At 47.0% G+C, this 19,050-nt stretch overlaps 10 non-coding genes across 10 annotated transcripts; all 10 read left to right on the top strand.

Annotated features, from left to right (window-relative positions):
* The first annotated feature begins 621 nt into the window (after window positions 1-621).
* Window positions 622-733, top strand: TRNAL-CAA (transfer RNA leucine (anticodon CAA)). Its single transcript has 2 exons — window positions 622-659; window positions 688-733. It is a non-coding gene; the product is annotated as a tRNA-Leu (tRNA).
* A 2,365-nt stretch (window positions 734-3,098) lies between these two features.
* TRNAV-AAC (transfer RNA valine (anticodon AAC)) lies at window positions 3,099-3,171 on the top strand. Its single transcript has one exon. It is a non-coding gene; the product is annotated as a tRNA-Val (tRNA).
* A 3,126-nt stretch (window positions 3,172-6,297) lies between these two features.
* TRNAL-CAA (transfer RNA leucine (anticodon CAA)) lies at window positions 6,298-6,409 on the top strand. The gene is made up of 2 exons: window positions 6,298-6,335; window positions 6,364-6,409. It is a non-coding gene; the product is annotated as a tRNA-Leu (tRNA).
* Window positions 6,410-8,774: 2,365 nt separating this feature from the next.
* TRNAV-AAC (transfer RNA valine (anticodon AAC)) lies at window positions 8,775-8,847 on the top strand. Its single transcript has one exon. It is a non-coding gene; the product is annotated as a tRNA-Val (tRNA).
* A 3,126-nt stretch (window positions 8,848-11,973) lies between these two features.
* Window positions 11,974-12,085, top strand: TRNAL-CAA (transfer RNA leucine (anticodon CAA)). Its single transcript has 2 exons — window positions 11,974-12,011; window positions 12,040-12,085. It is a non-coding gene; the product is annotated as a tRNA-Leu (tRNA).
* A 2,365-nt stretch (window positions 12,086-14,450) lies between these two features.
* Window positions 14,451-14,523, top strand: TRNAV-AAC (transfer RNA valine (anticodon AAC)). Its single transcript has one exon. It is a non-coding gene; the product is annotated as a tRNA-Val (tRNA).
* A 288-nt stretch (window positions 14,524-14,811) lies between these two features.
* Window positions 14,812-14,923, top strand: TRNAL-CAA (transfer RNA leucine (anticodon CAA)). The gene is made up of 2 exons: window positions 14,812-14,849; window positions 14,878-14,923. It is a non-coding gene; the product is annotated as a tRNA-Leu (tRNA).
* Window positions 14,924-17,288: 2,365 nt separating this feature from the next.
* On the top strand, window positions 17,289-17,361 carry TRNAV-AAC (transfer RNA valine (anticodon AAC)). Its single transcript has one exon. It is a non-coding gene; the product is annotated as a tRNA-Val (tRNA).
* Window positions 17,362-17,649: 288 nt separating this feature from the next.
* Window positions 17,650-17,761, top strand: TRNAL-CAA (transfer RNA leucine (anticodon CAA)). The gene is made up of 2 exons: window positions 17,650-17,687; window positions 17,716-17,761. It is a non-coding gene; the product is annotated as a tRNA-Leu (tRNA).
* A 935-nt stretch (window positions 17,762-18,696) lies between these two features.
* TRNAP-CGG (transfer RNA proline (anticodon CGG)) lies at window positions 18,697-18,768 on the top strand. The gene has a single exon. It is a non-coding gene; the product is annotated as a tRNA-Pro (tRNA).
* The last annotated feature ends 282 nt before the right edge of the window (window positions 18,769-19,050 follow it).

The raw sequence follows: 19,050 nt of genomic DNA, 5'->3' as shown, positions 1-19,050 counted from the left end.
TCTGCCTTCATGCTTAGTCTGTGTGTGTCCCAGGTGATGCTTTCCCAAGCTGTACTTGCTGGCATTTAGGCATCAGATATTTGTCTGTCGATGCCTGCATAAGTCAATTTTTAATACGTCTAATTGCAAGTATGTTGGCTGATATCTCTGCAGTTTTCACACTTGTTCCTCGCTTTCTGAGTGGCTGCTGATACAGCAGAATAGAAGTAGAGAGAACCCTTGAGAGGAACCTTGCTCTAACAGTAAAACACAGCAAGTGAGTTTCTGTAGTGTAGTGGTCATCACGTTCGCCTAACACGCGAAAGGTCCCCGGTTAGAGACCGGGCAGAAACACTGTGCATGAGCTGCTTTTATGTGCACCCTCTAAAACCTTATTATCTCAATGCAAGCTTAAGAAGAGGCGGTCCTTGAACCCAGCGAGCCATGGGAAACTTCCTTTACTTTTGCAAGACGAAACAAAGTAATCCGCATCCATCAGTGGTCGCTCTTGTGCCTAGCTTTTTTTTTGTCATGCCATGTTGTATTGTGGGGTCTTTACACTTGTGACATTGCTGTGAACGTTGTAAGTGCAAACATTGGCAGGTGCAGTCAGAAGAGTCAGATCTGTGCACACCCAGGGCTGTCAGGATGGCCGAGTGGTCTAAGGCGCCAGACTCAAGAGAGCTTGATCTTCAGTGCAACTGAGACTTCTGGTCTCCTCATGGAGGCGTGGGTTCAAATCCCACTTCTGACAGGTTTCTTTTACACCCTTAAATCGTCCTGTTTTTTGCAGTGCATTCCCACACACCACAATCTTTGCACGGACCTGTAACATATGACGAGAAATCCAGCAACGATCAGGCTGGGCCCTCAATCACAATTCCATGTATTCCTGGAAGGGACACCTCAGGCACACCTTCAGTTAAATTTGCACTCCATCACACAAACTGCCGTGCTGGTTTCTCATTAAGCAGTTGATCCCATCTTTGTTGTGAGGCTCTCCTGCCACCTTTTGGGCGGAGAAGGCACTGTCCCTGCAACAACACAGGCAGACATGTTCAACAGGGCTTCCTGGTTATGTGGGAGGAGCAGATTGTCATTGGTCCCCCCTTGCGAATTTTAATTTACATAAGGAAGACAGAGAGGTATCTGGGAGTAGGCAGTACACACGGACATTGAACTCTATCTTGTGATTTGCAGCCAATTCTAGATTGAGGCAGGAGGAAAGGAGGTGACTTGCCCAAAAATGGCCATCCTGGGAATTCAGCCACCCTGGGGCTCCCAGGTTAGTGTTTCAGTCCTGCGAGCCACTCATATAAATCTCGCCTGATCGAGCCTGATCGAGCGCTGAGTGAGCGTGTTTGAATCCAAGAATCAAATGCCTCTGTCTTAGGAGCAAGAATTGGCAGGCCCTCCCTTGCATCTGGGGTGGAAGTCTATGGGGCAAGTGTCCAGGACTTGCAGAGGAGTACAAGTGCCAGAAAGTGCCTGCAGTTCTCATCAGCGCCTTTTTTCTGCTCTCTGGCAGCTAGGATATCGACTGATCCCTTCCTTGCAAGAGTGAAAAAAACAACACCTTGAGAGAAAACATGACTTTTTGTGGTTCACATAGAGAGAGAGCAGCCAAATAGCCCTGCTTTGTTTCTGAAAGACGCATCAGAAATTGCTTAAAATGCCAACTGGGGAATCAGGCTCGTTGGTCTAGGGGTATGATTCTCGCTTCGGGTGCGAGAGGTCCCGGATTCAAATCCCGGACGAGCCCATGCTGTGGAATTATTTTTAGGCTTCTTATTATATAGGGCCATTTCTTCTTTTCAATGCTATAAGACGCCGTGTATGGTGAGAAAGTTCCTTTCCCTCTACGCTATTTCCCACTTTTGGCGTATAGAATTTCAGTGCCGGACTTCTTTGCAACTGCTTTTCTGGGGTGGACCATCAGTGTAGGAAAATTAAATGCAAAGTGTTTTTCTAGTGTGGTTTCAGGTATGGTTTTAAAATCGCCTTTTGGAATAAAAGGGGTCCTCGTTCCTTTCTTCCAAAGAAAGAGATCGGGTAAGGAGGGTCCAACTTTGAGCTTCATGGACATTGGCCCTTGGTCTGTGCATTCCAGCCCACTACATGCCAAGAAGATTCCTGCAAGCGTGTCTGTTTCTGTAGTGTAGTGGTTATCACGTTAGCTTTACACGCGAAAGGTCCCTGGTTCGAGACCGGGCAGAAAGAGCAGTTTTCTGTTTTTCACACAGTTTGCATTTACTCTCTCAATTTATAGGAAAGCTGAGATAATGGAAGCTGTCTATCCCTCACCAGCGTGACGTACTGTGCTCCAGGGGTATCAGTGACAGCTCAAAAAGAGAAGTGACGATAGTTTGCGCTATTCGTTTGCACGTCCTTGTGTACTGAAGGTTGGGCCTACTTCATGAAAGCAAGGCATGAGAGCAGAAATGGTTTTATTGACCTCACCGAGAGCATACACCTAGAACAAACAAAAAATCTGAAGGATAGAGGCATTTTCATTTCTTGTTCGATGACGGCCATGGAAAAGACAGCAACCATATTGCAGAAGAGAGCAGCATGTGCAGTTGCTTGCTTTGGGTGAAGCATTCACTAACTCGCTGCCAATAACCCCCGGAGCCGGTGCGAAAGGCGACTCTTGTGTGCCTCGGCTCGTTGGTCTAGGGGTATGATTCTCGATTAGGGTGCGAGAGGTCCCGGGTTCAAATCCCGGACGAGCCCTTTTTCAGAGGTAAACATACGAATCCTACTCAAAACTCACAATGCCTGACTATTTCTCATTACACTCGCCGCATTGTTGCACAAAATATTTTGAACCTCATAAGAAACATGGATCACCGTGCTTTTTCTGCCTTCATGCTTAGTCTGTGTGTGTCCCAGGTGATGCTTTCCCAAGCTGTACTTGCTGGCATTTAGGCATCAGATATTTGTCTGTCGATGCCTGCATAAGTCAATTTTTAATACGTCTAATTGCAAGTATGTTGGCTGATATCTCTGCAGTTTTCACACTTGTTCCTCGCTTTCTGAGTGGCTGCTGATACAGCAGAATAGAAGTAGAGAGAACCCTTGAGAGGAACCTTGCTCTAACAGTAAAACACAGCAAGTGAGTTTCTGTAGTGTAGTGGTCATCACGTTCGCCTAACACGCGAAAGGTCCCCGGTTCGAGACCGGGCAGAAACACTGTGCATGAGCTGCTTTTATGTGCACCCTCTAAAACCTTATTATCTCAATGCAAGCTTAAGAAGAGGCGGTCCTTGAACCCAGCGAGCCATGGGAAACTTCCTTTACTTTTGCAAGACGAAACAAAGTAATCCGCATCCATCAGTGGTCGCACTTGTGCCTAGCTTTTTTTTTGTCATGCCATGTTGTATTGTGGGGTCTTTACACTTGTGACATTGCTGTGAACGTTGTAAGTGCAAACATTGGCAGGTGCAGTCAGAAGAGTCAGATCTGTGCACACCCAGGGCTGTCAGGATGGCCGAGTGGTCTAAGGCACCAGACTCAAGAGAGCTTGATCTTCAGTGCAACTGAGACTTCTGGTCTCCTCATGGAGGCGTGGGTTCAAATCCCACTTCTGACAGGTTTCTTTTACACCCTTAAATCGTCCTGTTTTTTGCAGTGCATTCCCACACACCACAATCTTTGCACGGACCTGTAACATATGACGAGAAATCCAGCAACGATCAGGCTGGGCCCTCAATCACAATTCCATGTATTCCTGGAAGGGACACCTCAGGCACACCTTCAGTTAAATTTGCACTCCATCACACAAACTGCCGTGCTGGTTTCTCATTAAGCAGTTGACCCCATCTTTGTTGTGAGGCTCTCCTGCCACCTTTTGGGCGGAGAAGGCACTGTCCCTGCAACAACACAGGCAGACATGTTCAACAGGGCTTCCTGGTTATGTGGGAGGAGCAGATTGTCATTGGTCCCCCCTTGCGAATTTTAATTTACATAAGGAAGACAGAGAGGTATCTGGGAGTAGGCAGTACACACGGACATTGAACTCTATCTTGTGATTTGCAGCCAATTCTAGATTGAGGCAGGAGGAAAGGAGGTGACTTGCCCAAAAATGGCCATCCTGGGAATTCAGCCACCCTGGGGCTCCCAGGTTAGTGTTTCAGTCCTGCGAGCCACTCATATAAATCTCGCCTGATCGAGCCTGATCGAGCGCTGAGTGAGCGTGTTTGAATCCAAGAATCAAATGCCTCTGTCTTAGGAGCAAGAATTGGCAGGCCCTCCCTTGCATCTGGGGTGGAAGTCTATGGGGCAAGTGTCCAGGACTTGCAGAGGAGTACAAGTGCCAGAAAGTGCCTGCAGTTCTCATCAGCGCCTTTTTTCTGCTCTCTGGCAGCTAGGATATCGACTGATCCCTTCCTTGCAAGAGTGAAAAAAACAACACCTTGAGAGAAAACATGACTTTTTGTGGTTCACATAGAGAGAGAGCAGCCAAATAGCCCTGCTTTGTTTCTTAAAGACGCATCAGAAATTGCTTAAAATGCCAACTGGGGAATCAGGCTCGTTGGTCTAGGGGTATGATTCTCGCTTCGGGTGCGAGAGGTCCCGGATTCAAATCCCGGACGAGCCCATGCTGTGGAATTCTTTTTAGGCTTCTTATTATATAGGGCCATTTCTTCTTTTCAATGCTATAAGACGGCGTGTATGGTGAGAAAGTTCCTTTCCCTCTACGCTATTTCCCACTTTTGGCGTATAGAATTTCAGTGCCGGACTTCTTTGCAACTGCTTTTCTGGGGTGGACCATCAGTGTAGGAAAATTAAATGCAAAGTGTTTTTCTAGTGTGGTTTCAGGTATGGTTTTAAAATCGCCTTTTGGAATAAAAGGGGTCCTCGTTCCTTTCTTCCAAAGAAAGAGATCGGGTAAGGAGGGTCCAACTTTGAGCTTCATGGACATTGGCCCTTGGTCTGTGCATTCCAGCCCACTACATGCCAAGAAGATTCCTGCAAGCGTGTCTGTTTCTGTAGTGTAGTGGTTATCATGTTCGCTTTACACGCGAAAGGTCCCTGGTTCGAGACCGGGCAGAAAGAGCAGTTTTCTGTTTTTCACACAGTTTGCATTTACTCTCTCAATTTATAGGAAAGCTGAGATAATGGAAGCTGTCTATCCCTCACCAGCGTGACGTACTGTGCTCCAGGGGTATCAGTGACAGCTCAAAAAGAGAAGTGACGATAGTTTGCGCTATTCGTTTGCACGTCCTTGTGTACTGAAGGTTGGGCCTACTTCATGAAAGCAAGGCATGAGAGCAGAAATGGTTTTATTGACCTCACCGAGAGCATACACCTAGAACAAACAAAAAATCTGAAGGATAGAGGCATTTTCATTTCTTGTTCGATGACGGCCATGGAAAAGACAGCAACCATATTGCAGAAGAGAGCAGCATGTGCAGTTGCTTGCTTTGGGTGAAGCATTCACTAACTCGCTGCCAATAACCCCCGGAGCCGGTGCGAAAGGCGACTCTTGTGTGCCTCGGCTCGTTGGTCTAGGGGTATTATTCTCGATTAGGGTGCGAGAGGTCCCGGGTTCAAATCCCGGACGAGCCCTTTTTCAGAGGTAAACATACGAATCCTACTCAAAACTCACAATGCCTGACTATTTCTCATTACACTCGCCGCATTGTTGCACAAAATATTTTGAACCTCATAAGAAACATGGATCACCGTGCTTTTTCTGCCTTCATGCTTAGTCTGTGTGTGTCCCAGGTGATGCTTTCCCAAGCTGTACTTGCTGGCATTTAGGCATCAGATATTTGTCTGTCGATGCCTGCATAAGTCAATTTTTAATACGTCTAATTGCAAGTATGTTGGCTGATATCTCTGCAGTTTTCACACTTGTTCCTCGCTTTCTGAGTGGCTGCTGATACAGCAGAATAGAAGTAGAGAGAACCCTTGAGAGGAACCTTGCTCTAACAGTAAAACACAGCAAGTGAGTTTCTGTAGTGTAGTGGTCATCACGTTCGCCTAACACGCGAAAGGTCCCCGGTTAGAGACCGGGCAGAAACACTGTGCATGAGCTGCTTTTATGTGCACCCTCTAAAACCTTATTATCTCAATGCAAGCTTAAGAAGAGGCGGTCCTTGAACCCAGCGAGCCATGGGAAACTTCCTTTACTTTTGCAAGACGAAACAAAGTAATCCGCATCCATCAGTGGTCGCTCTTGTGCCTAGCTTTTTTTTTGTCATGCCATGTTGTATTGTGGGGTCTTTACACTTGTGACATTGCTGTGAACGTTGTAAGTGCAAACATTGGCAGGTGCAGTCAGAAGAGTCAGATCTGTGCACACCCAGGGCTGTCAGGATGGCCGAGTGGTCTAAGGCGCCAGACTCAAGAGAGCTTGATCTTCAGTGCAACTGAGACTTCTGGTCTCCTCATGGAGGCGTGGGTTCAAATCCCACTTCTGACAGGTTTCTTTTACACCCTTAAATCGTCCTGTTTTTTGCAGTGCATTCCCACACACCACAATCTTTGCACGGACCTGTAACATATGACGAGAAATCCAGCAACGATCAGGCTGGGCCCTCAATCACAATTCCATGTATTCCTGGAAGGGACACCTCAGGCACACCTTCAGTTAAATTTGCACTCCATCACACAAACTGCCGTGCTGGTTTCTCATTAAGCAGTTGATCCCATCTTTGTTGTGAGGCTCTCCTGCCACCTTTTGGGCGGAGAAGGCACTGTCCCTGCAACAACACAGGCAGACATGTTCAACAGGGCTTCCTGGTTATGTGGGAGGAGCAGATTGTCATTGGTCCCCCCTTGCGAATTTTAATTTACATAAGGAAGACAGAGAGGTATCTGGGAGTAGGCAGTACACACGGACATTGAACTCTATCTTGTGATTTGCAGCCAATTCTAGATTGAGGCAGGAGGAAAGGAGGTGACTTGCCCAAAAATGGCCATCCTGGGAATTCAGCCACCCTGGGGCTCCCAGGTTAGTGTTTCAGTCCTGCGAGCCACTCATATAAATCTCGCCTGATCGAGCCTGATCGAGCGCTGAGTGAGCGTGTTTGAATCCAAGAATCAAATGCCTCTGTCTTAGGAGCAAGAATTGGCAGGCCCTCCCTTGCATCTGGGGTGGAAGTCTATGGGGCAAGTGTCCAGGACTTGCAGAGGAGTACAAGTGCCAGAAAGTGCCTGCAGTTCTCATCAGCGCCTTTTTTCTGCTCTCTGGCAGCTAGGATATCGACTGATCCCTTCCTTGCAAGAGTGAAAAAAACAACACCTTGAGAGAAAACATGACTTTTTGTGGTTCACATAGAGAGAGAGCAGCCAAATAGCCCTGCTTTGTTTCTGAAAGACGCATCAGAAATTGCTTAAAATGCCAACTGGGGAATCAGGCTCGTTGGTCTAGGGGTATGATTCTCGCTTCGGGTGCGAGAGGTCCCGGATTCAAATCCCGGACGAGCCCATGCTGTGGAATTATTTTTAGGCTTCTTATTATATAGGGCCATTTCTTCTTTTCAATGCTATAAGACGCCGTGTATGGTGAGAAAGTTCCTTTCCCTCTACGCTATTTCCCACTTTTGGCGTATAGAATTTCAGTGCCGGACTTCTTTGCAACTGCTTTTCTGGGGTGGACCATCAGTGTAGGAAAATTAAATGCAAAGTGTTTTTCTAGTGTGGTTTCAGGTATGGTTTTAAAATCGCCTTTTGGAATAAAAGGGGTCCTCGTTCCTTTCTTCCAAAGAAAGAGATCGGGTAAGGAGGGTCCAACTTTGAGCTTCATGGACATTGGCCCTTGGTCTGTGCATTCCAGCCCACTACATGCCAAGAAGATTCCTGCAAGCGTGTCTGTTTCTGTAGTGTAGTGGTTATCACGTTAGCTTTACACGCGAAAGGTCCCTGGTTCGAGACCGGGCAGAAAGAGCAGTTTTCTGTTTTTCACACAGTTTGCATTTACTCTCTCAATTTATAGGAAAGCTGAGATAATGGAAGCTGTCTATCCCTCACCAGCGTGACGTACTGTGCTCCAGGGGTATCAGTGACAGCTCAAAAAGAGAAGTGACGATAGTTTGCGCTATTCGTTTGCACGTCCTTGTGTACTGAAGGTTGGGCCTACTTCATGAAAGCAAGGCATGAGAGCAGAAATGGTTTTATTGACCTCACCGAGAGCATACACCTAGAACAAACAAAAAATCTGAAGGATAGAGGCATTTTCATTTCTTGTTCGATGACGGCCATGGAAAAGACAGCAACCATATTGCAGAAGAGAGCAGCATGTGCAGTTGCTTGCTTTGGGTGAAGCATTCACTAACTCGCTGCCAATAACCCCCGGAGCCGGTGCGAAAGGCGACTCTTGTGTGCCTCGGCTCGTTGGTCTAGGGGTATGATTCTCGATTAGGGTGCGAGAGGTCCCGGGTTCAAATCCCGGACGAGCCCTTTTTCAGAGGTAAACATACGAATCCTACTCAAAACTCACAATGCCTGACTATTTCTCATTACACTCGCCGCATTGTTGCACAAAATATTTTGAACCTCATAAGAAACATGGATCACCGTGCTTTTTCTGCCTTCATGCTTAGTCTGTGTGTGTCCCAGGTGATGCTTTCCCAAGCTGTACTTGCTGGCATTTAGGCATCAGATATTTGTCTGTCGATGCCTGCATAAGTCAATTTTTAATACGTCTAATTGCAAGTATGTTGGCTGATATCTCTGCAGTTTTCACACTTGTTCCTCGCTTTCTGAGTGGCTGCTGATACAGCAGAATAGAAGTAGAGAGAACCCTTGAGAGGAACCTTGCTCTAACAGTAAAACACAGCAAGTGAGTTTCTGTAGTGTAGTGGTCATCACGTTCGCCTAACACGCGAAAGGTCCCCGGTTCGAGACCGGGCAGAAACACTGTGCATGAGCTGCTTTTATGTGCACCCTCTAAAACCTTATTATCTCAATGCAAGCTTAAGAAGAGGCGGTCCTTGAACCCAGCGAGCCATGGGAAACTTCCTTTACTTTTGCAAGACGAAACAAAGTAATCCGCATCCATCAGTGGTCGCACTTGTGCCTAGCTTTTTTTTTGTCATGCCATGTTGTATTGTGGGGTCTTTACACTTGTGACATTGCTGTGAACGTTGTAAGTGCAAACATTGGCAGGTGCAGTCAGAAGAGTCAGATCTGTGCACACCCAGGGCTGTCAGGATGGCCGAGTGGTCTAAGGCACCAGACTCAAGAGAGCTTGATCTTCAGTGCAACTGAGACTTCTGGTCTCCTCATGGAGGCGTGGGTTCAAATCCCACTTCTGACAGGTTTCTTTTACACCCTTAAATCGTCCTGTTTTTTGCAGTGCATTCCCACACACCACAATCTTTGCACGGACCTGTAACATATGACGAGAAATCCAGCAACGATCAGGCTGGGCCCTCAATCACAATTCCATGTATTCCTGGAAGGGACACCTCAGGCACACCTTCAGTTAAATTTGCACTCCATCACACAAACTGCCGTGCTGGTTTCTCATTAAGCAGTTGACCCCATCTTTGTTGTGAGGCTCTCCTGCCACCTTTTGGGCGGAGAAGGCACTGTCCCTGCAACAACACAGGCAGACATGTTCAACAGGGCTTCCTGGTTATGTGGGAGGAGCAGATTGTCATTGGTCCCCCCTTGCGAATTTTAATTTACATAAGGAAGACAGAGAGGTATCTGGGAGTAGGCAGTACACACGGACATTGAACTCTATCTTGTGATTTGCAGCCAATTCTAGATTGAGGCAGGAGGAAAGGAGGTGACTTGCCCAAAAATGGCCATCCTGGGAATTCAGCCACCCTGGGGCTCCCAGGTTAGTGTTTCAGTCCTGCGAGCCACTCATATAAATCTCGCCTGATCGAGCCTGATCGAGCGCTGAGTGAGCGTGTTTGAATCCAAGAATCAAATGCCTCTGTCTTAGGAGCAAGAATTGGCAGGCCCTCCCTTGCATCTGGGGTGGAAGTCTATGGGGCAAGTGTCCAGGACTTGCAGAGGAGTACAAGTGCCAGAAAGTGCCTGCAGTTCTCATCAGCGCCTTTTTTCTGCTCTCTGGCAGCTAGGATATCGACTGATCCCTTCCTTGCAAGAGTGAAAAAAACAACACCTTGAGAGAAAACATGACTTTTTGTGGTTCACATAGAGAGAGAGCAGCCAAATAGCCCTGCTTTGTTTCTGAAAGACGCATCAGAAATTGCTTAAAATGCCAACTGGGGAATCAGGCTCGTTGGTCTAGGGGTATGATTCTCGCTTCGGGTGCGAGAGGTCCCGGATTCAAATCCCGGACGAGCCCATGCTGTGGAATTCTTTTTAGGCTTCTTATTATATAGGGCCATTTCTTCTTTTCAATGCTATAAGACGGCGTGTATGGTGAGAAAGTTCCTTTCCCTCTACGCTATTTCCCACTTTTGGCGTATAGAATTTCAGTGCCGGACTTCTTTGCAACTGCTTTTCTGGGGTGGACCATCAGTGTAGGAAAATTAAATGCAAAGTGTTTTTCTAGTGTGGTTTCAGGTATGGTTTTAAAATCGCCTTTTGGAATAAAAGGGGTCCTCGTTCCTTTCTTCCAAAGAAAGAGATCGGGTAAGGAGGGTCCAACTTTGAGCTTCATGGACATTGGCCCTTGGTCTGTGCATTCCAGCCCACTACATGCCAAGAAGATTCCTGCAAGCGTGTCTGTTTCTGTAGTGTAGTGGTTATCACGTTCGCTTTACACGCGAAAGGTCCCTGGTTCGAGACCGGGCAGAAAGAGCAGTTTTCTGTTTTTCACACAGTTTGCATTTACTCTCTCAATTTATAGGAAAGCTGAGATAATGGAAGCTGTCTATCCCTCACCAGCGTGACGTACTGTGCTCCAGGGGTATCAGTGACAGCTCAAAAAGAGAAGTGACGATAGTTTGCGCTATTCGTTTGCACGTCCTTGTGTACTGAAGGTTGGGCCTACTTCATGAAAGCAAGGCATGAGAGCAGAAATGGTTTTATTGACCTCACCGAGAGCATACACCTAGAACAAACAAAAAATCTGAAGGATAGAGGCATTTTCATTTCTTGTTCGATGACGGCCATGGAAAAGACAGCAACCATATTGCAGAAGAGAGCAGCATGTGCAGTTGCTTGCTTTGGGTGAAGCATTCACTAACTCGCTGCCAATAACCCCCGGAGCCGGTGCGAAAGGCGACTCTTGTGTGCCTCGGCTCGTTGGTCTAGGGGTATGATTCTCGATTAGGGTGCGAGAGGTCCCGGGTTCAAATCCCGGACGAGCCCTTTTTCAGAGGTAAACATACGAATCCTACTCAAAACTCACAATGCCTGACTATTTCTCATTACACTCGCCGCATTGTTGCACAAAATATTTTGAACCTCATAAGAAACATGGATCACCGTGCTTTTTCTGCCTTCATGCTTAGTCTGTGTGTGTCCCAGGTGATGCTTTCCCAAGCTGTACTTGCTGGCATTTAGGCATCAGATATTTGTCTGTCGATGCCTGCATAAGTCAATTTTTAATACGTCTAATTGCAAGTATGTTGGCTGATATCTCTGCAGTTTTCACACTTGTTCCTCGCTTTCTGAGTGGCTGCTGATACAGCAGAATAGAAGTAGAGAGAACCCTTGAGAGGAACCTTGCTCTAACAGTAAAACACAGCAAGTGAGTTTCTGTAGTGTAGTGGTCATCACGTTCGCCTAACACGCGAAAGGTCCCCGGTTAGAGACCGGGCAGAAACACTGTGCATGAGCTGCTTTTATGTGCACCCTCTAAAACCTTATTATCTCAATGCAAGCTTAAGAAGAGGCGGTCCTTGAACCCAGCGAGCCATGGGAAACTTCCTTTACTTTTGCAAGACGAAACAAAGTAATCCGCATCCATCAGTGGTCGCTCTTGTGCCTAGCTTTTTTTTTGTCATGCCATGTTGTATTGTGGGGTCTTTACACTTGTGACATTGCTGTGAACGTTGTAAGTGCAAACATTGGCAGGTGCAGTCAGAAGAGTCAGATCTGTGCACACCCAGGGCTGTCAGGATGGCCGAGTGGTCTAAGGCGCCAGACTCAAGAGAGCTTGATCTTCAGTGCAACTGAGACTTCTGGTCTCCTCATGGAGGCGTGGGTTCAAATCCCACTTCTGACAGGTTTCTTTTACACCCTTAAATCGTCCTGTTTTTTGCAGTGCATTCCCACACACCACAATCTTTGCACGGACCTGTAACATATGACGAGAAATCCAGCAACGATCAGGCTGGGCCCTCAATCACAATTCCATGTATTCCTGGAAGGGACACCTCAGGCACACCTTCAGTTAAATTTGCACTCCATCACACAAACTGCCGTGCTGGTTTCTCATTAAGCAGTTGATCCCATCTTTGTTGTGAGGCTCTCCTGCCACCTTTTGGGCGGAGAAGGCACTGTCCCTGCAACAACACAGGCAGACATGTTCAACAGGGCTTCCTGGTTATGTGGGAGGAGCAGATTGTCATTGGTCCCCCCTTGCGAATTTTAATTTACATAAGGAAGACAGAGAGGTATCTGGGAGTAGGCAGTACACACGGACATTGAACTCTATCTTGTGATTTGCAGCCAATTCTAGATTGAGGCAGGAGGAAAGGAGGTGACTTGCCCAAAAATGGCCATCCTGGGAATTCAGCCACCCTGGGGCTCCCAGGTTAGTGTTTCAGTCCTGCGAGCCACTCATATAAATCTCGCCTGATCGAGCCTGATCGAGCGCTGAGTGAGCGTGTTTGAATCCAAGAATCAAATGCCTCTGTCTTAGGAGCAAGAATTGGCAGGCCCTCCCTTGCATCTGGGGTGGAAGTCTATGGGGCAAGTGTCCAGGACTTGCAGAGGAGTACAAGTGCCAGAAAGTGCCTGCAGTTCTCATCAGCGCCTTTTTTCTGCTCTCTGGCAGCTAGGATATCGACTGATCCCTTCCTTGCAAGAGTGAAAAAAACAACACCTTGAGAGAAAACATGACTTTTTGTGGTTCACATAGAGAGAGAGCAGCCAAATAGCCCTGCTTTGTTTCTGAAAGACGCATCAGAAATTGCTTAAAATGCCAACTGGGGAATCAGGCTCGTTGGTCTAGGGGTATGATTCTCGCTTCGGGTGCGAGAGGTCCCGGATTCAAATCCCGAACGAGCCCATGCTGTGGAATTATTTTTAGGCTTCTTATTATATAGGGCCATTTCTTCTTTTCAATGCTATAAGACGCCGTGTATGGTGAGAAAGTTCCTTTCCCTCTACGCTATTTCCCACTTTTGGCGTATAGAATTTCAGTGCCGGACTTCTTTGCAACTGCTTTTCTGGGGTGGACCATCAGTGTAGGAAAATTAAATGCAAAGTGTTTTTCTAGTGTGGTTTCAGGTATGGTTTTAAAATCGCCTTTTGGAATAAAAGGGGTCCTCGTTCCTTTCTTCCAAAGAAAGAGATCGGGTAAGGAGGGTCCAACTTTGAGCTTCATGGACATTGGCCCTTGGTCTGTGCATTCCAGCCCACTACATGCCAAGAAGATTCCTGCAAGCGTGTCTGTTTCTGTAGTGTAGTGGTTATCACGTTAGCTTTACACGCGAAAGGTCCCTGGTTCGAGACCGGGCAGAAAGAGCAGTTTTCTGTTTTTCACACAGTTTGCATTTACTCTCTCAATTTATAGGAAAGCTGAGATAATGGAAGCTGTCTATCCCTCACCAGCGTGACGTACTGTGCTCCAGGGGTATCAGTGACAGCTCAAAAAGAGAAGTGACGATAGTTTGCGCTATTCGTTTGCACGTCCTTGTGTACTGAAGGATGGGCCTACTTCATGAAAGCAAGGCATGAGAGCAGAAATGGTTTTATTGACCTCACCGAGAGCATACACCTAGAACAAACAAAAAATCTGAAGGATAGAGGCATTTTCATTTCTTGTTCGATGACGGCCATGGAAAAGACAGCAACCATATTGCAGAAGAGAGCATCATGTGCAGTTGCTTGCTTTGGGTGAAGCATTCACTAACTCGCTGCCAATAACCCCCGGAGCCGGTGCGAAAGGCGACTCTTGTGTGCCTCGGCTTGTTGGTCTAGGGGTATGATTCTCGATTAGGGTGCGAGAGGTCCCGGGTTCAAATCCCGGACGAGCCCTTTTTCAGAGGTAAACATAAGAATCCTACTCAAAACTCACAATGCCTGACTATTTCTCATTACACTCGCCGCATTGTTGCACAAAATATTTTGAACCTCATAAGAAACATGGATCACCGTGCTTTTTCTGCCTTCATGCTTAGTCTGTGTGTGTCCCAGGTGATGCTTTCCCAAGCTGTACTTGCTGGCATTTAGGCATCAGATATTTGTCTGTCGATGCCTGCATAAGTCAATTTTTAATACGTCTAATTGCAAGTATGTTGGCTGATATCTCTGCAGTTTTCACACTTGTTCCTCGCTTTCTGAGTGGCTGCTGATACAGCAGAATAGAAGTAGAGAGAACCCTTGAGAGGAACCTTGCTCTAACAGTAAAACACAGCAAGTGAGTTTCTGTAGTGTAGTGGTCATCACGTTCGCCTAACACGCGAAAGGTCCCTGGTTCGAGACCGGGCAGAAACACTGTGCATGAGCTGCTTTTATGTGCACCCTCTAAAACCTTATTATCTCAATGCAAGCTTAAGAAGAGGCGGTCCTTGAACCCAGCGAGCCATGGGAAACTTCCTTTACTTTTGCAAGACGAAACAAAGTAATCCGCATCCATCAGTGGTCGCTCTTGTGCCTAGCTTTTTTTTTGTCATGCCATGTTGTATTGTGGGGTCTTTACACTTGTGACATTGCTGTGAACGTTGTAAGTGCAAACATTGGCAGGTGCAGTCAGAAGAGTCAGATCTGTGCACACCCAGGGCTGTCAGGATGGCCGAGTGGTCTAAGGCGCCAGACTCAAGAGAGCTTGATCTTCAGTGCAACTGAGACTTCTGGTCTCCTCATGGAGGCGTGGGTTCAAATCCCACTTCTGACAGGTTTCTTTTACACCCTTAAATCGTCCTGTTTTTTGCAGTGCATTCCCACACACCACAATCTTTGCACGGACCTGTAACATATGACGAGAAATCCAGCAACGATCAGGCTGGGCCCTCAATCACAATTCCATGTATTCCTGGAAGGGACACCTCAGGCACACCTTCAGTTAAATTTGCACTCCATCACACAAACTGCCGTGCTGGTTTCTCATTAAGCAGTTGATCCCATCTTTGTTGTGAGGCTCTCCTGCCACCTTTTGGGCGGAGAAGGCACTGTCCCTGCAACAACACAGGCAGACATGTTCAACAGGGCTTCCTGGTTATGTGGGAGGAGCAGATTGTCATTGGTCCCCCCTTGCGAATTTTAATTTACATAAGGAAGACAGAGAGGTATCTGGGAGTAGGCAGTACACACGGACATTGAACTCTATCTTGTGATTTGCAGCCAATTCTAGATTGAGGCAGGAGGAAAGGAGGTGACTTGCCCAAAAATGGCCATCCTGGGAATTCAGCCACCCTGGGGCTCCCAGGTTAGTGTTTCAGTCCTGCGAGCCACTCATATAAATCTCGCCTGATCGAGCCTGATCGAGCGCTGAGTGAGCGTGTTTTAATCCAAGAATCAAATGCCTCTGTCTTAGGAGCAAGAATTGGCAGGCCCTCCCTTGCATCTGGGGTGGAAGTCTATGGGGCAAGTGTCCAGGACTTGCAGAGGAGTACAAGTGCCAGAAAGTGCCTGCAGTTCTCATCAGCGCCTTTTTTCTGCTCTCTGGCAGCTAGGATATCGACTGATCCCTTCCTTGCAAGAGTGAAAAAAACAACACCTTGAGAGAAAACATGACTTTTTGTGGTTCACATAGAGAGAGAGCAGCCAAATAGCCCTGCTTTGTTTCTGAAAGACGCATCAGAAATTGCTTAAAATGCCAACTGGGGAATCAGGCTCGTTGGTCTAGGGGTATGATTCTCGCTTCGGGTGCGAGAGGTCCCGGATTCAAATCCCGGACGAGCCCATGCTGTGGAATTCTTTTTAGGCTTCTTATTATATAGGGCCATTTCTTCTTTTCAATGCTATAAGACGGCGTGTATGGTGAGAAAGTTCCTTTCCCTCTACGCTATTTCCCACTTTTGGCGTATAGAATTTCAGTGCCGGACTTCTTTGCAACTGCTTTTCTGGGGTGGACCATCAGTGTAGGAAAATTAAATGCAAAGTGTTTTTCTAGTGTGGTTTCAGGTATGGTTTTAAAATCGCCTTTTGGAATAAAAGGGGTCCTCGTTCCTTTCTTCCAAAGAAAGAGATCGGGTAAGGAGGGTCCAACTTTGAGCTTCATGGACATTGGCCCTTGGTCTGTGCATTCCAGCCCACTACATGCCAAGAAGATTCCTGCAAGCGTGTCTGTTTCTGTAGTGTAGTGGTTATCACGTTTGCTTTACACGCGAAAGGTCCCTGGTTCGAGACCGGGCAGAAAGAGCAGTTTTCTGTTTTTCACACAGTTTGCATTTACTCTCTCAATTTATAGGAAAGCTGAGATAATGGAAGCTGTCTATCCCTCACCAGCGTGACGTACTGTGCTCCAGGGGTATCAGTGACAGCTCAAAAAGAGAAGTGACGATAGTTTGCGCTATTCGTTTGCACGTCCTTGTGTACTGAAGGATGGGCCTACTTCATGAAAGCAAGGCATGAGAGCAGAAATGGTTTTATTGACCTCACCGAGAGCATACACCTAGAACAAACAAAAAATCTGAAGGATAGAGGCATTTTCATTTCTTGTTCGATGACGGCCATGGAAAAGACAGCAACCATATTGCAGAAGAGAGCAGCATGTGCAGTTGCTTGCTTTGGGTGAAGCATTCACTAACTCGCTGCCAATAACCCCCGGAGCCGGTGCGAAAGGCGACTCTTGTGTGCCTCGGCTCGTTGGTCTAGGGGTATGATTCTCGATTAGGGTGCGAGAGGTCCCGGGTTCAAATCCCGGACGAGCCCTTTTTCAGAGGTAAACATACGAATCCTACTCAAAACTCACAATGCCTGACTATTTCTCATTACACTCGCCGCATTGTTGCACAAAATATTTTGAACCTCATAAGAAACATGGATCACCGTGCTTTTTCTGCCTTCATGCTTAGTCTGTGTGTGTCCCAGGTGATGCTTTCCCAAGCTGTACTTGCTGGCATTTAGGCATCAGATATTTGTCTGTCGATGCCTGCATAAGTCAATTTTTAATACGTCTAATTGCAAGTATGTTGGCTGATATCTCTGCAGTTTTCACACTTGTTCCTCGCTTTCTGAGTGGCTGCTGATACAGCAGAATAGAAGTAGAGAGAACCCTTGAGAGGAACCTTGCTCTAACAGTAAAACACAGCAAGTGAGTTTCTGTAGTGTAGTGGTCATCACGTTCGCCTAACACGCGAAAGGTCCCTGGTTCGAGACCGGGCAGAAACACTGTGCATGAGCTGCTTTTATGTGCACCCTCTAAAACCTTATTATCTCAATGCAAGCTTAAGAAGAGGCGGTCCTTGAACCCAGCGAGCCATGGGAAACTTCCTTTACTTTTGCAAGACGAAACAAAGTAATCCGCATCCATCAGTGGTCGCTCTTGTGCCTAGCTTTTTTTTTGTCATGCCATGTTGTATTGTGGGGTCTTTACACTTGTGACATTGCTGTGAACGTTGTAAGTGCAAACATTGGCAGGTGCAGTCAGAAGAGTCAGATCTGTGCACACCCAGGGCTGTCAGGATGGCCGAGTGGTCTAAGGCGCCAGACTCAAGAGAGCTTGATCTTCAGTGCAACTGAGACTTCTGGTCTCCTCATGGAGGCGTGGGTTCAAATCCCACTTCTGACAGGTTTCTTTTACACCCTTAAATCGTCCTGTTTTTTGCAGTGCATTCCCACACACCACAATCTTTGCACGGACCTGTAACATATGACGAGAAATCCAGCAACGATCAGGCTGGGCCCTCAATCACAATTCCATGTATTCCTGGAAGGGACACCTCAGGCACACCTTCCGTTAAATTTGCACTCCATCACACAAACTGCCGTGCTGGTTTCTCATTAAGCAGTTGATCCCATCTTTGTTGTGAGGCTCTCCTGCCACCTTTTGGGCGGAGAAGGCACTGTCCCTGCAACAACACAGGCAGACATGTTCAACAGGGCTTCCTGGTTATGTGGGAGGAGCAGATTGTCATTGGTCCCCCCTTGCGAATTTTAATTTACATAAGGAAGACAGAGAGGTATCTGGGAGTAGGCAGTACACACGGACACTGAACTCTATCTTGTGATTTGCAGCCAATTCTAGATTGAGGCAGGAGGAAAGGAGGTGACTTGCCCAAAAATGGCCATCCTGGGAATTTAGCCACCCTGGGGCTCCCAGGTTAGTGTTTCAGTCCTGCGAGCCACTCATATAAATCTCGCCTGATCGAGCCTGATCGAGCGCTGAGTGAGCGTGTTTGAATCCAAGAATCAAATGCCTCTGTCTTAGGAGCAAGAATTGGCAGGCCCTCCCTTGCATCTGGGGTGGAAGTCTATGGGGCAAGTGTCCAGGACTTGCAGAGGAGTACAAGTGCCAGAAAGTGCCACAGTTCTCATCAGCGCCTTTTTTCTGCTCTCTGGCAGCTAGGATATCGACTGATCCCTTCCTTGCAAGAGTGAAAAAAACAACACCTTGAGAGAAAACATGACTTTTTGTGGTTCACATAGAGAGAGAGCAGCCAAATAGCCCTGCTTTGTTTCTGAAAGACGCATCAGAAATTGCTTAAAATGCCAACTGGGGAATCAGGCTCGTTGGTCTAGGGGTATGATTCTCGCTTCGGGTGCGAGAGGTCCCGGGTTCAAATCCCGGACGAGCCCATGCTGTGGAATTATTTTTAGGCTGCTTATTATATAGGGCCATTTCTTCTTTTCAATGCTATAAGACGCCGTGTATGGTGAGAAAGTTCCTTTCCCTCTACGCTATTTCCCACTTTTGGCGTATAGAATTTCAGTGCCGGACTTCTTTGCAACTGCTTTTCTGGGGTGGACCATCAGTGTAGGAAAATTAAATGCAAAGTGTTTTTCTAGTGTGGTTTCAGGTATGGTTTTAAAATCGCCTTTTGGAATAAAAGGGGTCCTCGTTCCTTTCTTCCAAAGAAA

Source organism: Triturus cristatus, chromosome 10 (assembly GCF_964204655.1).
Source record: "Triturus cristatus chromosome 10, aTriCri1.1, whole genome shotgun sequence".
Lineage (NCBI taxonomy): Eukaryota > Metazoa > Chordata > Amphibia > Caudata > Salamandridae > Triturus > Triturus cristatus.
Note: the sequence above shows the minus strand (reverse complement) of the source record. Positions and strands in the feature narration are given on the sequence as shown.